This window comes from Rhinolophus sinicus, linkage group LG06 (assembly GCF_036562045.2).
Source record: "Rhinolophus sinicus isolate RSC01 linkage group LG06, ASM3656204v1, whole genome shotgun sequence".
In the NCBI taxonomy this organism is placed as follows: Eukaryota; Metazoa; Chordata; class Mammalia; order Chiroptera; family Rhinolophidae; genus Rhinolophus; species Rhinolophus sinicus.
Window position 1 is genome coordinate 72,901,335 of NC_133756.1, and position 18,434 is coordinate 72,919,768.

The 18,434-nt window shown below is 40.3% G+C and overlaps 1 protein-coding gene across 5 annotated transcripts in view; it reads right to left on the bottom strand.

Moving 5' to 3' along the window:
- Positions 1–18,434, bottom strand: part of FARS2 (phenylalanyl-tRNA synthetase 2, mitochondrial) — a 541,022-nt gene that overhangs the window by 196,044 nt on the left and 326,544 nt on the right. The gene's annotated exons all lie outside the window — the stretch shown is intronic.

Consider the following 18,434-nt stretch of genomic DNA (forward strand, 5'->3'; position numbering starts at 1 on the left):
TATATTTATATCACCATTAATGTTCAATTTGATATAAAGCCATTTGAATTCATCATATTTAAATTTTTTCCATTTGAATACTAGAGGAGAAAAGTTCAAATTTAATTAACAGCAATTCATTAACTTCTTGAGATATTTTCAGGAAGCTATTTTAATGGAGAAATAAGTAAGGGCTTGTCGATATTGATATTTCTATTAGTAATATCATTATTTGTTAGTATTTCTAATTAAAATAAAGAACTGGACAGATAAGTAGTCATTTAGGGAGTTATTTTTCAAATTCTGCCTCTAAGGATGTGATTAAACACAACGTAGCCATTTCCTCCATTTTCTTTCAGTTTATTAGTGCTCACTAGTTCATCATTCTACTGGACATTTAACATTTGATACTTTTAGGAGTTACTGCATTTGTTTACATGGCAAACACATATGAACATGCTTTAGGTCTGTAAGTTACCACCACAATAAAAAATGTTTCATTACAACCAAAATGTCCTTCGATAGATGAATGGATGAAGAAGTTGTGGTATATATACACAATGGAATACTATTCAGCGGTAAGAAAAGATGATATAGGAACATTTGTGACAACATGGATGGATCTTGAGAGAGTAATGCTGAGCGAAACAAGTCAGACAGAAAAAGCAGAGAACCGTGTGATTTCACTGATAGGTGGTATATAAACCAAAGGCAGCAAGGGAACAGGACAAACAAATGGGAAACAGAAACTCGTGGACACGGACAATAGTTTGGTGGTTGCCAGAGGGTAACGGGGGTGGGGGGTGGGGGGTGGGAGATGAGGGTGGGGGGGATCGAATATATGGTGATGGAAGGAGAACTGAATCTGGGTGAAGAACACACAATGGGATTTATAGATGATGTGATGTAGAATTGTGCACCTGAAATCTATGTAATTTTACTGACAATTGTCACCGCAATAAATTTAATTAAAAAAAAAAAAAAAATGTTTCATTAAATGTTTTATTATATAACTATGAAGTCCTAAGGGAATATCTGCTAAAACTATGAATTTGTCAGAAGGGCAAACTTATAAATTGATTTACATCAAGCCTGATATCACTATAAGCCCTTTGGTAAATCACTGATCAGAAAAAGTGTAAAACTTTTAAAATGGCAAAACCTTTGAAAAATTAAACACTCAAACATAAATGATCATTCAACATGAAATAACAATAAAGTTGTCACACAAATGCATCATTGTAGAACACACATTTCAGAGCAACATAATAAAGCTACTATCTCCATGCTCTGGACAAAATACCACAGCTCCTGAAACACATCCATGGTCTCTCTCCTAAGTCCAGACGCTGTGATCAATATCCATGATGACAGGAGTCTTGTGGTTAGACAAGTTGCTTCTCCTCTGACAATGTCCCTTGCCCCCTTAAGCAATATGGAAGTTGAGAGAGATCAGATGAGAGGCTGGGACTGCCAAGAATTGGCAGGAAACCTCCTCTTCAGCTGATCCCAGCTGAGCAGCACACTTGTTGAGCTTGGGTATGAGACGAGATGACAGAAATGGGAGAAGGTGCCCAGCTGGGTATCTGTGCCAGCAACCCACTGACAACAGTCAACACGATAATGCAGCCGGCCTGAATACAGACCCCAAAACATTAAAAATATACTACAGTAAATACAGTTTTTAAAACCATGGAGAAAATCTAGACTATTGCAAACTTAGTTCAAGACACAAATCATAACAAGCTTAAAGAAATGGTTTACCTAAGGGAATCATTCACTATACTAATCAGTATGGGTCAGATGTAGGATACCTATTAGTGACTCTTGCTTTTTTGAGGGGGACAATAAAATTTTCTTTTCCAAATAAGAAGATAACTGCAGTTGTATGGTTACTGAAATTTAGGCTTTCTGGTGCTTAACCAGAGGCAGTGTTGAAAGCCATCCAGCGGTTTCCCATTGCTCTTAGGGTCAAGTCCCCAGTTCTTAAAAGGCTCTGTCTTTCTGCTGTTCTCCGGGCTCAGGCCAGCCCACTTTACTTGTTTCCTGAACACACTAATCTACTTCCTCCCTGTATCATTTCCTGCTCTCCCTACCCTACTTCTGGTCTTTAGCTACAATGCACATTTACGCTTCCAGACTGTTACTGTCTTTCCCAGAAAATAAGACCTAGCCGGACAATCAGCTCTAATGTGTCTTTTGGAGCAAAAATTAATATAAGACCCGGTCTTATTTTTGGGGAAACACGGTAGTCCCTTATTATCTCACCTTATACTTCTCTTCTGTAGTCCTTTAAATCACTGTAATTACTTACTTAAGGAATGTCTTCCCAGTATGTTACAATTCTTGAGGGTGGGATGTGTATCTTTTTTCACCACCAAATCGCTATCATTTTGCAGGGTCCAGCAGACATTGTAGGGATTCACTAAGAGTGCTTTACAGAGCCGCCTTGAGTGAGCAATGGCTACACTACAGTGAATTCAGCTGTTCTTTCTTCTCTAACTGGACCAGCGAATGGACATACCAAGGAAATAAGGTATGGAGACTTGCCTCCACCCCTGAGTATGCAGTGACGGGGAGACAGTGACCATGTGGAATGACAAAGAGGCTAGAGGTGGACAAAGTGACCCGGTAGGGATGTGATCATCCTCAATCACAGAGCTAGGAATTTTAAAATTGGAAAGGAACTCTCAACCTAAACAAAGAGGTAAACTCAGGCAAGCTCAGATTACCAGAAATTGAGTATAACAGAGGAAATGCAATTCATGAAACACATGCTATTGTAAGCTACAGGCAAGTCCACTGAGGGTCTGGGCAGGCTGTATTCATGGGTAAGAAGTGCAAAGAGGGATCAGGATCAAAATGGCGGCGTGAGGTGAGCTTCTGTAAAGCTCCCCTGGAATTTACAACGAATCGAACAACAAAAACTCCACAAAGGACTCCCTGCACAGCAGACAGGCAAGACGAAGAGGCCCACTACCAACTGAAATCACCTACAGGTGGGAGATTTGCGTGAGTGGGGGGGGGGGGAGGAGGAAAGGGAGAAGTGCGCAGAGATGGAGCCGCGAGGGCGCAGGACACAGACCTCGCTCAGTGCGCCGAGCTCGCTGCTTCCCGGAGCTACCGCAGCTGCGGGAGAGGGAAGAACTCGGACTGCTAGGGCTCCGCCAGGGCTCCACAGGGCTGAGGGGACAGCATATACCACGGCTGAACCCAACGCTCACGGCAGAGACCTCGGAGAAAAGACTGAGGGAAAAAGGCCGAAAACGGTGGTTTAAGCCCTCACTGCCGAGCAGAGAACGGAGCCTTAGGCACTGAGACTAGCCGCCCCCTCCCTCCCCTCCCAGAGCTCGCCCCGCCCCCACCTGCCCGGTGCTAGAAGCGAAACAGTAGCAGTGTCAGATCAAAAGAACAGAATATTTGCTGTTCTGAGAACTGTGGACCGCAGACAGATTCACAGCCCAACTAGTTCTGGCAAAGGGGAGGGAGCTGTGGAAGCAGGACTGGCTGTGGTGGTGGTCGCCGCCATTGCTCTGGGCCACCTCTCACAGCTCACCCCGCCCCTGACCCCACCTATCTGGGCGGATCCCTGCAGGAGTAAACAGAACTGCTGAAACATACGGGCTCTGAATCAGGAGCTGGAAGAGCTTTGGAACATCAAAAGCTCTCCGCATACCCACCGGGACACTGCGCCCTGTGACCTAGACAAACTATTAACAGAGGAGAAGCCTGTCTCCCAGGGAATCCCCCCATTGTGTGAGAAGTTGGAATAGTGCAGAAAAAACATAGCACTACCATGTGAGAGAGAAAAAAAAGGCTGCAGTCGGAGAGAAAATAAAACATTCTACCAACAAGTACTGGAAAACAAAAGAAAGACCTCTTCCTGTCAACCTGTTGCAGAAGCCACTCCTGTAGATGTCTAGGAAGAGAAATAATAAATCAGTAATTGCCATGAATAACAAAGGCAACAACACAGCTCAGAAAGAAAGTGAAAAGTCTCCAGAAAAGGAACTTAAAGATATGGAAATATGTGACTTAAATGACAGAGAATTCAAGATTGCAGTTCTGAAGAAACGCCAACGAGATGCAAGAAAACACAGAAAGGCAGTTTAATGACCTCAGAATCACAATCAAAGAACAACATGAGCATTTTATGAAAGAGATGGAAATTTTAAAAAAGAACCAAATAGAATTTCTGGAGATTAAGAACACAATAGAAGAAATTAAGAATAAAATAACCAGCTTAGGTAGTAGAGTTGACCAGATGGAGGAAAGAATCAGTGACCTCAAAGCTAGAAACCTGGAAATGACACAGATGGAAGAAGAAAGAGACTTGAGACTTAAAAGAAATGAAAGAACTCTACAAGAACTTTCTGATTCCATCAGAAAGAGCAATATAAGAATAATGGGCAGACCAGAAGGAGAAGAAAGAGAGAAGGGAACAGAGAATACAGTCAAACAAATTATCGATGAGAACGTCCCAAACTTCTGGACACAACTGGATCCTCGAATCCAAGAAGCAAATAGAACACCTAATTACCTCAATCCCAACAGGCCTTCAACAAGGCACATTGTATTGAAGCTGTCTAAAATCAACGACAAAGAAAGAATCCTCAAGACAGAGAGGGAAAAGAAGACGGTAACCTACAAAGGAAAGCCCATTAGATTATCATCAGATTATTCAGCAGAAACTCTACAAGCCAGGAGGGAGTGGAACCAAATATTCAAACTATTGAAAGAGAGAAATTATGAGCCAAGAATAATATACCGAGCAAAGATATCGCTTAGATATGAAGGAGGAATAAAGACCTTTCCACACATACAGAAGCTGAGGGAATTTTCTAATACACAACCTGCACTACAAGAAATACTAAAGGAGGCTATTCGACCACCATCAACAGGGACAATTTTGGGCAACCAAAACTCCAAAAGGGGGAGAGTAAAGGCCTGAACCGGAATACGGGAATGGAGAAAGTAAGTGTGCTGAAGAAAATGGAATACTCTAAATATCAAACTTTCTTTTACATAAACTTAAGGGTACCCACTCAAAAAAAATCAAGAACTGAAATATATACTGTAATAAAAGAAGAAACAGAGGAAAGCATCATAGAATACCACCACACAGAAATAACAGACAACAACAAAAAGGAAAAGAAACAATGGAGACACAGCCTTACCAGAAAACTAAAGATAGAATGACAGGAAATCCTCACATATCAATAATCACCCTAAATGTAAATGGACTGAACTCACCAATAAAAAGGCACAGAGTAGCAGACTGGATCAAAAAACTAAACCCAACCAAGAGAAAAATCCCAAATAAATAACCTCATGTTACACCTTAAAGAACTAGAAAAAGAAGAACAAGTGAAACCCAAGGTCAGCAGAAGAAAGGAAATAAAAATCAGAGCAGAACTAAATGAAATAGAGAACAAAAAGACAATAGAAAAAATTAATGTGACAACTGGTTCTTTGAAAAGATTAACAAAATTGACAAACCCTTGGCTAGACTCACTAAGATAAAAAGAGAAGACACTAATTAACAAAATCAGAAACGTAAAAGGGGAAGTTATCACGGACACCACAGAAATACAAAGGATCATCCAAGAATACTATGAAGGACTATATGCCACCAAATTCAATAACCTAGAAGAAATGGACAAGTTCTTAGAAACATATAGCCTGCCAAGGTTGAACCATGAAGAACTGGAAAATCTAAACAGACCGATCACCAGTAACGAAATTGAATCAGTCATCCAAAACCTTCCCAAAAGCAAAAGTCCGGGACCAGATGGTTTCCTAGTGAATTCTACCAAACCTTCAAAGAGGATCTAATACCAATCCTGCACAAACTCTTCCAAAAAATTGAAGAAGAGACAGTACTCCCTAACTCATTTTATGAGGCCAACATTACCCTGATACCAAAACCTGGTAAGGACAGCACAAAAAAAGAAACTACAGACCAATATCTATGATGAATACCGATGCAAAAATCCTAAATAAAATTCTAGCAAATCAAATACAACAATGCATTAAAAAGATTATTCATCACGACCGAGTGGGGTTCATCCCCGGGGCACAAGGATGAGTCAACATACGAAAATCCATCAATGTCATACATCACATAAACAAAATAAAGGACAAAAATCATATGATTATATCAATTGATGCAGAAAAAGCATTTGACAAGATACAACATCCATTTATGATTAAACTACTTAATAAGATAGGTATAGAAGGAAAATACCTTAACATACATAATAAAGGCCATATATGAGAAACCCTCAGCTAATCTCATAATTAACGGTGAAAAACTGAAGCCCTTTGCTCTACGTTCAGGAACACGACAGGGATGTCCTCTATCACCTCTGCTTTTCAACACAGTGTTGGAAGTCCTTGCCAGAGCAATCAGGCAAGAGAAAGAAATAAAAGGCATCCAAATTGGGAATGAAGAAGTTAAAGTATCACTCTTTGCAGATTCCATGATGCTATATATAGAAAACCCTAAAGACTCCACCAAAAAGCTATTAGAAACAATCAACAAATACAGTAAAGTTGCTGGCTACAAAATCAACGTACAAAAGTTCATTGTATTCCTATATACTAACAATGAAATCTCAGAAAAAGAAATACAAAAAACAATTCCTTGTGCAATTGCAGCAAAAAGAATAAAATACCTCGGAAAAACTTAACCAAGGAGGTGAAGGACCTATATGCTGAAAACTATAAGACATTTTTGAAAGAAATTGAAGAAGACACAAAGAAATGGAAAGACATTCGTGCTCATGGATTGGAAGAATCAACATAGTTTAAATGGCCATATTACCCAAAGCAATACACAGATTTAATGCAATGCCCATCAAATTCTCAATGGCATTTTTAAAAAGAATTAGAACAAAAAATCATCAGATTTGTTTGGAACTACAAAATACCCCAAATAGCCAAAGCAACATTAAGAAAAAAGAACAATACTGGAGGTATCACACTCCCTGACTTTAGCTTGTACTACAGGGCTACAATAATCAAAACAGCATGGTATTGGCAGAAAAACAGACACATAGACCAATGGGATAGAATTGAGAACCCAGAAATAAAAACCACATAAATATGGACAAATAATTTTTGACAAAGAAGCTAAAAACATACAATGGAGGAAAGACAGCCTCTTCAATACATGGTGCTGGGAGAATTGGATAGCCACGTGCAAAAGAATGAAACTGGACTGCTATCTGTCACCATGTACCAAAATTAATTCAAAATGGATCAAAGATTTAAGCATAAGACCTGACATAATAAACTGTATAGAAGAAAATATAGGTACTAAACTTATGGATCTTGGGTTCAAAGAGCATTTTATGAATTTGACTCCAAACGCAATGGAAGTAAAAGCTAAAATAAACGAATGTGACTACCTGAAACTTAGAAGCTTCTGCACAGCAAAAGAAACCATTAACAAAATAAAGAGGCAACCAACTGAATGGGAGAAGATTTTTGCAAACAGTGCCTCCGATAAGGGGCTAATATCCAAAATATACAAGGAACTCATGCAACTCAACAACAAACAAACAACCCAATTGAAAAATGGGCAGAGGACTTGAAGAGACATTTCTCCAAAGAGGACATACAAATGGCAAATAGACATATGAAAAAATGCTCAACATCACTAATCATCAGAGAAATGAAAATCAAAACCACAATGAGATATCACCTCACCCCAGTCAGAATGGCTATCATCAACAAGACAAATAGTAACAAGTGTTGGAGAGGCTGTGGAGAAAAAGGAACCCTCATACACTGTTGGTGGGAATGCAGACTGGTGCAGCCATTATGAAAGACAGTGTGGAGATCCTCAAAAAATTACGAATAGAATTGCCATATGACCCAGCAATCCCTCTCCTGGGTATCTACCTCAAAAATCTGAAAACATTTATCCATAAAGACACGTGTGTTCCAATGTTCACTGCAGCTTTGTTTACGGTGGCAAAGACATGGAAACAACCAAAATGTCCTTCCAAAAATGAATGGATAAAGAAGTTGTGGTATATATACACATTGGAATACTATTCGGCGGTAAGAAAAGATGATATAGGAACATTTGTGACAACATGGATGGATCTTGAGAGTATAATGCTAAGAGAAATAAGTCAGACAGAAAAAGCAGAGAACCATATGATTTCACTGATATGTGGTATATAAACCAAAAACAACAAAAGAACAAGACAAACAAATGAGAAACAAAAACTCATAGACACAGACAATAGTTTAGTGGTTACCAGAGGGTAAGGGGGGTAAGGGGTTGGAGATGAGGGTAAAGGGGATCAAATATATGGTGATGGAAGGAGAACTGACTCTGGGTGGTGAACACACAATGGGATTTATAGATGATCAATTACAGAATTGTATACCTGAAATCTATATAATTTCACTAACAATTGTCACCCCAATAAATTTTTATAAAAAACAAAAAACAAACAAACAAACAAAAAAAGAAGTGCAAAGAGGGGAAGACCAATCAGAATCCACGCAGTAAGTTCAATGGCTTATGGATGTGGAGAGTCTTTGTGGATGTTCATTGGTAGATAATAAGTCTAGGTCTTTCGTAAATCAGACATTTACCGGAAATCAGTGTCTTAGTTCTTAAGTTCTGAGGGCACATGCCCAAGAGTCTCGATTTCATATTTTCCTGTTCCATTTTAGATTGAAATCCTTTCACAGACCTTAAACAGCATCTAATATTTGTGTTTTCTCATTTCTTTTCTTAATCTAGACAAAGGCATGTCTATTTTATTGTGTGTTATGCACTGCTAGGTGGGCTGATCCCTGTTGACTCTGAATGAGTGACATCCACAACGTCCTGTGCTCACAGCCCTTCCGGCTCCTGCAGACTCATGCCTGTGGCTTCTTCATGGACTCCGTCCATCTCATATCTGGTCTTTCTCACTTCCTCCTGCCTTCTGTTTTTCCCAACATTGTTGTAGTTTTATCAAATAACCGCCTACTGATTAGTTCTTTTGAGAACCTCTCTATAATTCTTGCTTGTTTTTAAAGAACTGAAAAGTGGATCTAAAGTACAGATATAGTGGAGACTTTCAAAGTCACAAGTGAATATTATGAGCTATTTAATGACAATACATTTGAAAATTTGGCTTAAATGAGTAATTTTCACTCAAGACAGAAAATTTAAAACCAATGACTCTGTACCAAATCGAATTAGCAGTCAACTCTTACAGCAGAAATGTTAGACTCAGACGGTTCAGAGTATCACTTAATTAAACATTTAAGGTGAAGGGAATCCCTTTAGTACATAAACTGTCTCATGAAAACAAGAAAAGGAGGAAAAACCAGCTAACTTTCTGAGGCTACTATAAACTTTAAGCGAAAGCTAGACAAGCACAGAATAATTCATAAAAAAACTGTAGGCCAATTTTACCTTACAACCTACATGAAAAATCCTAAATGTAATGTCAACAAACACAATTCAACAGCATATTAACATAATATTACAACATGCGCAAGTAAGATTTTTTCCAAAATAATGGGAATGATTTAAAACCAAAAATAATCTACTAATTGACATACAGTATAAAAAAAAAAAAATCATGTGATTTTTTTCATAGACAAGCCCTTGATAAATGTAACCTTTATTCATTATAAGAAAAACAATTGGCAAACTATAAATAGAAGACATCTTTAACCAGATATTTACTGAAAACCTACAGCAAACATATTTAATGCTGATTTTTTTAAAAAGCATTCCTAATAAAGTCAAAAGATAAGGATACCCACTCTCATCCTTGCTCTGTCACATTCTAAATCCTAACCAAGACAATAAACAGGAAAAGCTATGAACTAAATTAATTGGAATGAAATAGGCAAAATTTGTGACCCTAAATTTGAATCCTTCTTATTAGCTATATAACTTGGAAAACTGCTTTATCTATTTTCAGTTTTATCTGAAAAATTGAGGTATTGTTAGTATCTACCTCATAGGATAACTACTATTTCATATCTATTGTTATACACATAATACATAAGATTTAAAGTGAATGAAATGGAGATACATGTATCATTACTTACGGCTAAAATTCAAAAACATGCTTTTTTAAGTAAGTTTGTTTTTAAAGAAAGTTTCTTTTTTTAAGATGTATGCAGTATGATATTTATATGAAGTTAAAAAACAGGATAACAATAATATATATGTGTAAATTGTATTAAAAACCAATGTGGGAAGGCTTATATACTGGATGTTTGAACAATGACTACCTCTGGGAGAAGAGGGTCAAGTATTCAAGAAAGGTATAAAAAGGATTTCAACTTTAAGATGCAAAAGAGTTCACAGGTTCAATCTTGATTTGTGTGGCAAACGCACTGAAGGACTTGTGCATGCTACAGGTGTTGGTTGGGTTGGGGTAGAGGTGGTTGGTACACCCCAGAAGGGCAGCCCAACTTATACTTTATTCCCTTCATGCAGACTGATGGTAAACATCCTTGTAACTCTCTCTTCTTATTGGAGGGTAGCAAAACATGCTACCCCGAAATATGCTGCTTTGGGATAAAGATTATTTTGAGCTGAAGGCAAATGAGAAGCTGGTACAAGAAAATCTCTCAGCCTTCCCCTGACTTACCTAAGAGCAGGGCATACATTTGCTAAGGTGTCCTACCTCCCGTTTCTACTAGTAGGAAGGACAGAAGTTAATCACTGGAGACAATGCTCGATCTTATCAGCGCAGAGATAAGAAACTTGACTAACTAGTTCTTATCTTCAATTAGTTTCCTATATATTTACCTTTCCATAATCGGCTTCCCTTAGAGACTCTCCTTTGTCCTATCACTTCTCTATAAATGTATCGTTCTTTTCCTAAACTGCTACGTAAGCCCAAGTTCTAACCAAATCTTTCAGTTACTCAATTCTGGATATTCCTATGTGTTACATGAGGAATGCACATGTTAATAAACTTGTTTTGCTCTTAATCTGTCTTTTGTTTCAAAGCCCCAGCAGAAACTAGAAGGGATTTTTTCCCCCTTCCCTACATTATCCACACATTGATTGCATTGTGACTACCTCTAATGGTCTTGGAATAATATACTTATTTTACTAGGTTGGGCTAATCTTAGGAATCTATAAACATTTTCAGTTTGCCCTTTTCAATACTGCCTATCTCTGCCAATTATTGACACGTCCAACACAAGAACTGTTTTCTTCCCTGTTGGGGGTTGACGGCGTGGGGCAATTGTGGAGTTACAGGCTTCCCTGCCCTCAGTCCTAGCCCTGGCCCCCCACTGTGCTCAGTGCCCCTCCTTCTTCGATTCATTTCTCTGCCGCTATGTTCGCTATGTATTTACTCTGCACCACTGTCTGGCTCATTCGCGTAGCCCATCAGCAGCACAGTGTCTGTGTAGTAAACACTTGCTGAAATCTTATTGAACTAACCACACTGCGGGGTCTGTGTCCACATTTACCAAGTTTTCCAGGATACTCTGGATTTTTTAAAATAACAATTATGGTTCCAAAAAGGACAATTCTCCATGTATCTGGGTCACATGAATTTGATTTTCAAAGACGTTGTTATTCTTCCCTTTTTCTTTTATCTGAAATAGCTTTGCTCACTAAGCTTTACTTCCATGTCTCTTTACTCTGCACTATCTCCCCCTCCTGCCCTTTAAAAGGCTCACACATCCCTTCAGATCTGTGTCCAGACTTGCAGGTAAGAAAGTTGGCAGCTGAAGTGCCAGAGTCCAGTTACTTAACAGTTTCTTATTTAACTGGTTTTATTCTGTTTCTTTTCTCCATCTAATCTCGGTGAAATAATAATTCATATGTTTGGGGTCTTCTTACTTTTAAATAAAAACATTTAAGGCTATAAATGTTCCTCTGTATACCTCTTTAGATATATCCCACAAGCCTATTCTTTCTATAAATTTTCTCTTTTCCTATATTCTATTGGATTGATCCATTTTTAAAAATATGCTAATATATTTTCCCTCTTTGGTTTAAAAAGCTGTAAATTGTATTTCTATGCTTTAATACTAACACACACCAATATCCTTTAATAAATTTTTCTAAAGCCTAAATTTATTTAGTTTTTCTATTCGCCTCTTAAATAAGACAAGAACCTTAGTTTCTTTTAACAGCAACTCTCCCAAACTACTAGTTTTATCTTTTAAAAAGCACACATAACATAATGTCATTTAAAGCAACAGTTAATTTTAAGTTAAAAATTGTTTTTTAATTCTATATTTGTTTTTTTTGCATTCTACCTCTTTATTGGGAGACAATTCCCTGTGGAATTTCCATACAATTTGTAACCACTTGTATCACAAACAGCCTTGGAATACAGAGGTAGTCTCTCCCATGCGGGAAGAGAGCAGATTTGTTTCTCCACCAGGATAATAAAGATAACATCCTTCTCAGGAGGAAAGATTGTGAGGTTTTCTGTTTCTTTAAAAGATTGGAAGGAAAACAAGCAAACCAACACAAATGAACAAACGAAAGATTGAAGGGTTCCTACATTCAAGAGTTTTCAGCTGTGCACTAAGCCCGCCGTGTGAGCCGGCATCCATCTCAGCTGGTCCGGCTGCATCACGCCCTCGGGATTTGGGAGGTTAGGAGAACCACCGCACACATGAAACTCATGCTGCCTCTATGCTGTGAGTAATACAGTCCTTTGTCTCTGACCCAGGAGTCTCATGTCATTCTGTGTGGCAGCCTACTTTGTTAACTTGCAAGCATGGTGAAATCTTAGGCCTTTCACAGTTTCTGACAGCTTTCTTTCTCACTTTCGTTCTTGCAGATGAACATTCTTTAATAGCTTTTTCAGTGAAAGTATGTGGGAGGCGAACCTCTGTCAATATTTATATGTCTGAAAGCCCTCACACTTACATTGGGCAGGGCACAAAACAGTGGTCTGTCTTCAGCACTTTGAAGATATTTTTCTGCACCTATTAGTAACGACGACAATTCTGTTGTCAGTCAGTGCTGTTTCTTCATAGGGAATCTGTCTTTTGTTCCGAGCCATTTTAAAGTTTTACCTTCATCCTGAGACTCTGCACTTTGATTGTGATTAGGTCAGGCCTGCATTTATCTCTCTTTATTCTGCTCAGTACTCAGTGTGCTTTCGATCAGAAGTTCACGTCTTGCACCAATTCCAAAAAATTCCAGCAATTACTTCTCTGCCATTCTTTTCATTGCCTTTAAACTGCAATAACGTATATTGTGGAACTTCTTGATTTGTCTTCCCTTTTTCTTAATTGATCTGTTTTAGGTTTTGTATTCTAGGTGAATTCTTCAGTAATAGCTTCTTATTTACTAATTCTCCCTTCAACTGAATCTGGTGTCATCTAGTTTTTTTCTTCTTCATTTCAGTGAACCTATTACCCCTTTCTGATATTTCTGTTTTCTTCCACATCTACTTCCATTTCGCTCTTGCCTGCTTTCACCCCTTTTTCAGATCTTCTTATCCTCCCCCCTCCTCCTCCTCCTTCCACTTCTTCCTCTTCCTCTTCTCTCCCTTCTCCTTCTTCTATGGTTATTATTCCTACATTGATCTCGGTGAGGACATTAGGTATTTTCTTTTTTTAAAGAATGCCTTCTGATTTTGTTTTAACCTCCAATGAATTCAGATTCTGACTTTTGATTTGGTTGGCTGACACTCTTAGCTCAGAGTTCTTCACGTGCTTTGGAATACGTGTACCCAGGCCCAGCTTGTATGGGACACAACTGCTGATGTTCCCTCACTAATCGCCCTCCTTGGCTGGGTATTTGGCAGTTCCTCCTCGCCCAGAATCAAGTTGGTCGTGCTGTCTGGCTTCCTGCCCATGGTGATACTGATGATGATGCAAAGTGGGTGATTTCTCTCAGTTCCCGAAACAGAGGGCCTGCCTCTGTCCTGCTCGCTCCCTAGGATCCGAGCTTCATACAAGCTAGAGGTCACGGCTGGCAGCAATTCACAGCAGTGACTAGCGCCTCCTTTCTAGAGCAGGGAAGCACGCCCACCACCTGCCCCGTTTCCAAGCAGAGTGCGTGCTCTGGCCCAGCACATTGGCGGAGCCGTTTAGTCCAGACTCTGCCCGAGCTACAGCACTGGGGTCCCCTCCCTACTCATGACCTGAGCCCAGGGGTCTCTCTTCAGTCTCGCCTTCTGCTTGGTGTCAGTGTTTGTCTCTTGTCCATAGTATAAACCTTTCTTTAGGGAGAGGAGGGAAAGGCGTGGTTCTGACTTTTTTCACATTCTCTTTTTAGATTTTTATCTATCACTGCTGTGTGTTTGGAGAAGGTAAAGAACAGCTTACAAAGCAACACCAACTGACTCTTCATATTTCCTTACACGATGGTTCTTAACTTCGTGGGGAAGGGGACATAGACCTCTCTGAGAATATGATGAAAGATTCAAATACTTGTTACAGAAAAGTACATATTTCCACACAGATTTTTGCATAGAAGTTCTAGGATTCGCAAACCCAGTATAAGTCATTCAAGGAGTCAGAATAAGGACCCTCATCTTTGATCCACATTCAAAACTGTCATGAGTTCAAATACACACAACCAAGATCACTGTACTAAGGGGTTAGAAAGTACCCAAATCTTTCTTTACTAACTTATGATATATACAAGGAATGTACACTTTATGATAATAAAACCATATGTGAAGGCATCATTGCTTGTCTGTGGTAGCTACTTGAAATGCAGTCATATTTATACAAATTTTTTAAAAGTCTGCTTTTTATGGGCTGGACTAAGAAACGCCTACTGCAGCAGAGACAACGCTGAATGGCCACCCTCGTTCCCGAGCAGCCTGTGGGCTGGCTGAGGCCTTTGGTGTAAATGCATCATAGCCCCTCTCCCTCTGTCCACCCTGCTTCCTCCACTTCCCTTCCGCACCCGATGATGACCTTCCACATCTTCACCTCCACCTTAGACTCTGCTCTCTGGGAGAACTTGACCTGTGACTCCTAGACATCAACAAACTGTCAGCAACCAGTTGACCAAACAATTCGGTGTGTGTAGGGGGTAGTGAGCATCAAGGAGCTCCCATGTGGAGGGAGGCAGAGCTGCACTAGAACTTGGGTCCCTTTTGCCAGGTATATGATAGAGAGGAATGGCTCCACCATGGCGCCCTGGCAATCGTGTGCATTAGCCACATGGGCCACACAGGCAAAGCCTTGAACCACAGCTCCCCTCCGTCTTGGCAGGATGCCTTGTGATCCTCCTGGAAAGGATGCGTGGCCTGTGAGCTGCTGCCAAAAGGCCATCTCCTACTCGCCTCCTGATGTCTGCTGGAGGCTGCCATGAGGCGGTCTGTCATGGCCGCCAAGGTTCTGAAGAGGCCTGAGGCCTCCTGCCTCAGTCTCCTCAGAATAGTCATCGGATCTAGATCCTGTTAGCTGCAATCTAGAACTGGCCCCTCAGCAAGAGGTTATTTCACAATTGGTGTTGATTGTCCACTCTGTTACAGATGGAATTGTGGCCCTGTACAAACTATGTTGGAGTCCTAACCCCCAATAACTCAGAATGTAACCTTACTTGCAGAAAGGTGTTTACAAAAGTACTCAAATTAAAATGAGGTCATTAGAGTGGGCCCTAATTCACAATGACGTGTCCTTATAGAAAGGGGAAATCTGAATACAGACACACACACACAGGGAGAAAGCCATGTGAGGATGCAGCCAGAGAACTGAGTGATGCTTGTACAGACAAGGGATGCTGACGATTTCCAGGAGAACCACCAGAAGGTTTGGGGGAGGCCTGACCAGATCCTTCCTCACACCCTTCAGACAGAATTAAGCTGCCAGCACCCTGACCTCAGACTTCCCTCCTCCAGGACGGAGACAACAGATGTCTGTGGCTTAAGCCCCCAGCCGGTGGTGTCTTGTTACAGCAGCGCTAGGAAACCAGCATGGCGCCTTTGTTTCCGCTTGTCCTTTCCTGGTATGTGGGACAAGGACCGTGGGAGCTGGCACCTTTGGCTACTCCTCTCTCCACAGTCTATGTAAATGACAAGCTGTCTACATCTAAAGGTGGGTCACTGTATTTTACCAGCCGAATCAGTCAGGCCTGGGCCCTGGCCTTGCCGGGTATGTTCACTCGCCTATGTTCACTCACCTTAAGCTTCTGAGTCTATAAAGTGGAGATAGCACCTACTTCAGCGAACTGCAGTGAAGACGACACGAAATACCGTTCATAAAGCACACAATCATTTTCTAAACAGACACTGATTTGGACAGTTCCACTGATACATGATTTTGACAGTTGTCCACGCCCAGTTATAGCTCATAAGCTTGCCAACGTGACTGTGGGGAGGGGGCGTCTAGAAAGTGAGAGTTTGGTTTACCAATGTTATTCCATCCTAACCGGCCTCCTGCTCCAGGCTCATGCCGCGCCCCCGCCCAATATTTAAAATACAAATGTCACGTACCTTCCCAAGTTAAAATCGTCTTATCCTTCCATTACAAAATCAAAACTTTTCAGGCCCCTGTACCTGCTCATATTTTCAAGGAAGAGACTCTTACACTGCCAGTTGGTAACACAACGCAATATAATAGTACTTTTAGTCCAATGAACTTTGTTTCTACATCAAAATCTTCCCTTAACTTAAATGCTCTTCTCTTTTTGATGTTACTGACACAGGATAACAGATTACCACCCTCCATAATGCAGGCTTTCTGTATTAGTCAAGTTTATTCAGTCTCTGTCTTCCTTCCTTTAGGCAAAGTTATTTCATATGTGTGTGTGTGTGTGTGTGTGTTTATGCATAGCGTGTATGTACATATGTGTATTTCATATATATACGTATACACACACACATATATGTACATACACACTATGCATAAACACACACACACACGTTTTAGATTTTTTTGGGTTTAGAAAGTATTTTGACAGCCACTCTAACAGGAGGGTATCCTTCCTCAACAAGTTCCCCACAGAGTTCTGAGACTGTCAAGGTGACTTTTAACCATGACCAAATTTAGGCAAAGGATTATTCTGCAGCGCCTCAGGGCACTGCTTCTCTTTTTGTACCAGAACATGTCCCCCTGGATTTTACTGTGATTATATTGCTACCAGTTACCAAGCATGGGGTGCTAGCTGTGTGCCCGGGACTGCTCGGCACTGTCCATGCACCATCTCATGAACACACAGCACGGTACTAATAAGAGACGGCCACTCTGACTGTTCCCACAGTATCCATGAGGAAACTGGGTCACAGCCCAAGGTCAAACAGCTAGCAAGTGGCAGAGCCATGAACAAATGCAGGGCCAGGTTGTACTCTTAACCCTTATGCTTTAAGGCCTCCCATTTAAAACCAAGGGCTCATAGGAAATGGCTCAGTTTCTAGTACTATTTCCAGAAGCCGTCTATTCAGCCTAATTAATAATTGTGTAAATAAGACCAAATCTAACATTTATCCCTCTGGTGCCTTCTATGAGATTTCCTTTTCAAACGATTCCTTCAGTTTTGGGATGATCTTGATTTAAAAGCACTTCCAGGCTATTTACATTCCACGTGATTGTGTTCTTACGTAAATTAACTTAAACATCAGTTTTGTCTGTAAAAATAGTATGCTTGATCAGTTACTTTGCTCTACACTCAAATGTCTCATAGCCCTGATTTTAACACCATCTATTCATTTTACAACAAAAACCGCTTATGAAACCTGGCCGGCAGCTTGTATTCTGCGAGTTCAGGTTGTTCTAACTCATGATTCCACACTGCCTTGACGATACAGGTTTTCCTCACTTTGTTCCAGTATTTTGTTTTTATTCTTCCGTAGTGTCACTGAGGGCCAGGAACACGCTGTACTGGTCAGAGGCGGGCACAGCTCCGACTCAAGCAACTGTCCTGGTGCCTCACCGAGAAACCACAGGAGACCCATTCTAGGCATTATTCTAAACTTTAAAAAGTGCCCCACAATTCTCAACTTTTGATAGAATTTCAGTTCCGTTTGAAGAGACACAGAAAACAAAGCATTCCCATAATAAAATAGTGTTGAACAATCATTTTGGAAACTGTATGTTGAACTAACTTCCCATGTTTCTATACCATGGTCCCCACAACTATTCTAAGAGCAGAAACAGAATTTCAAGTCTTTTTGAATCATCTCCAATTTTCTTTAAAGCTCCAGAACTTTTACTGAAACCAATCACATACCACCACGCATGTGACAAATAAAGGAGCACTCTGCCAGTCAGTAAGCAGGGTGGGTGTGGGGGGCTCCCCCCCTGGCTGAGGCCATTCATTCTCCACGGGACCTCAGGGATGGAAGTCAGGATTCAAGGCCATGCCTGAATGTAATAGTTTTGAACTTAAGAAATAAAAGAAAAAAGGAAGCCTTACAAATCTTTGTTCGAATAAAATATCACAGGTGCCTCTGGTTAAAGAAGGAATTGCAGAGAGGGCAGGGACTTGCAGCCCAGACCCCTACTTGAGAGCACTGGCGGAGCATCGGACACAGAATACA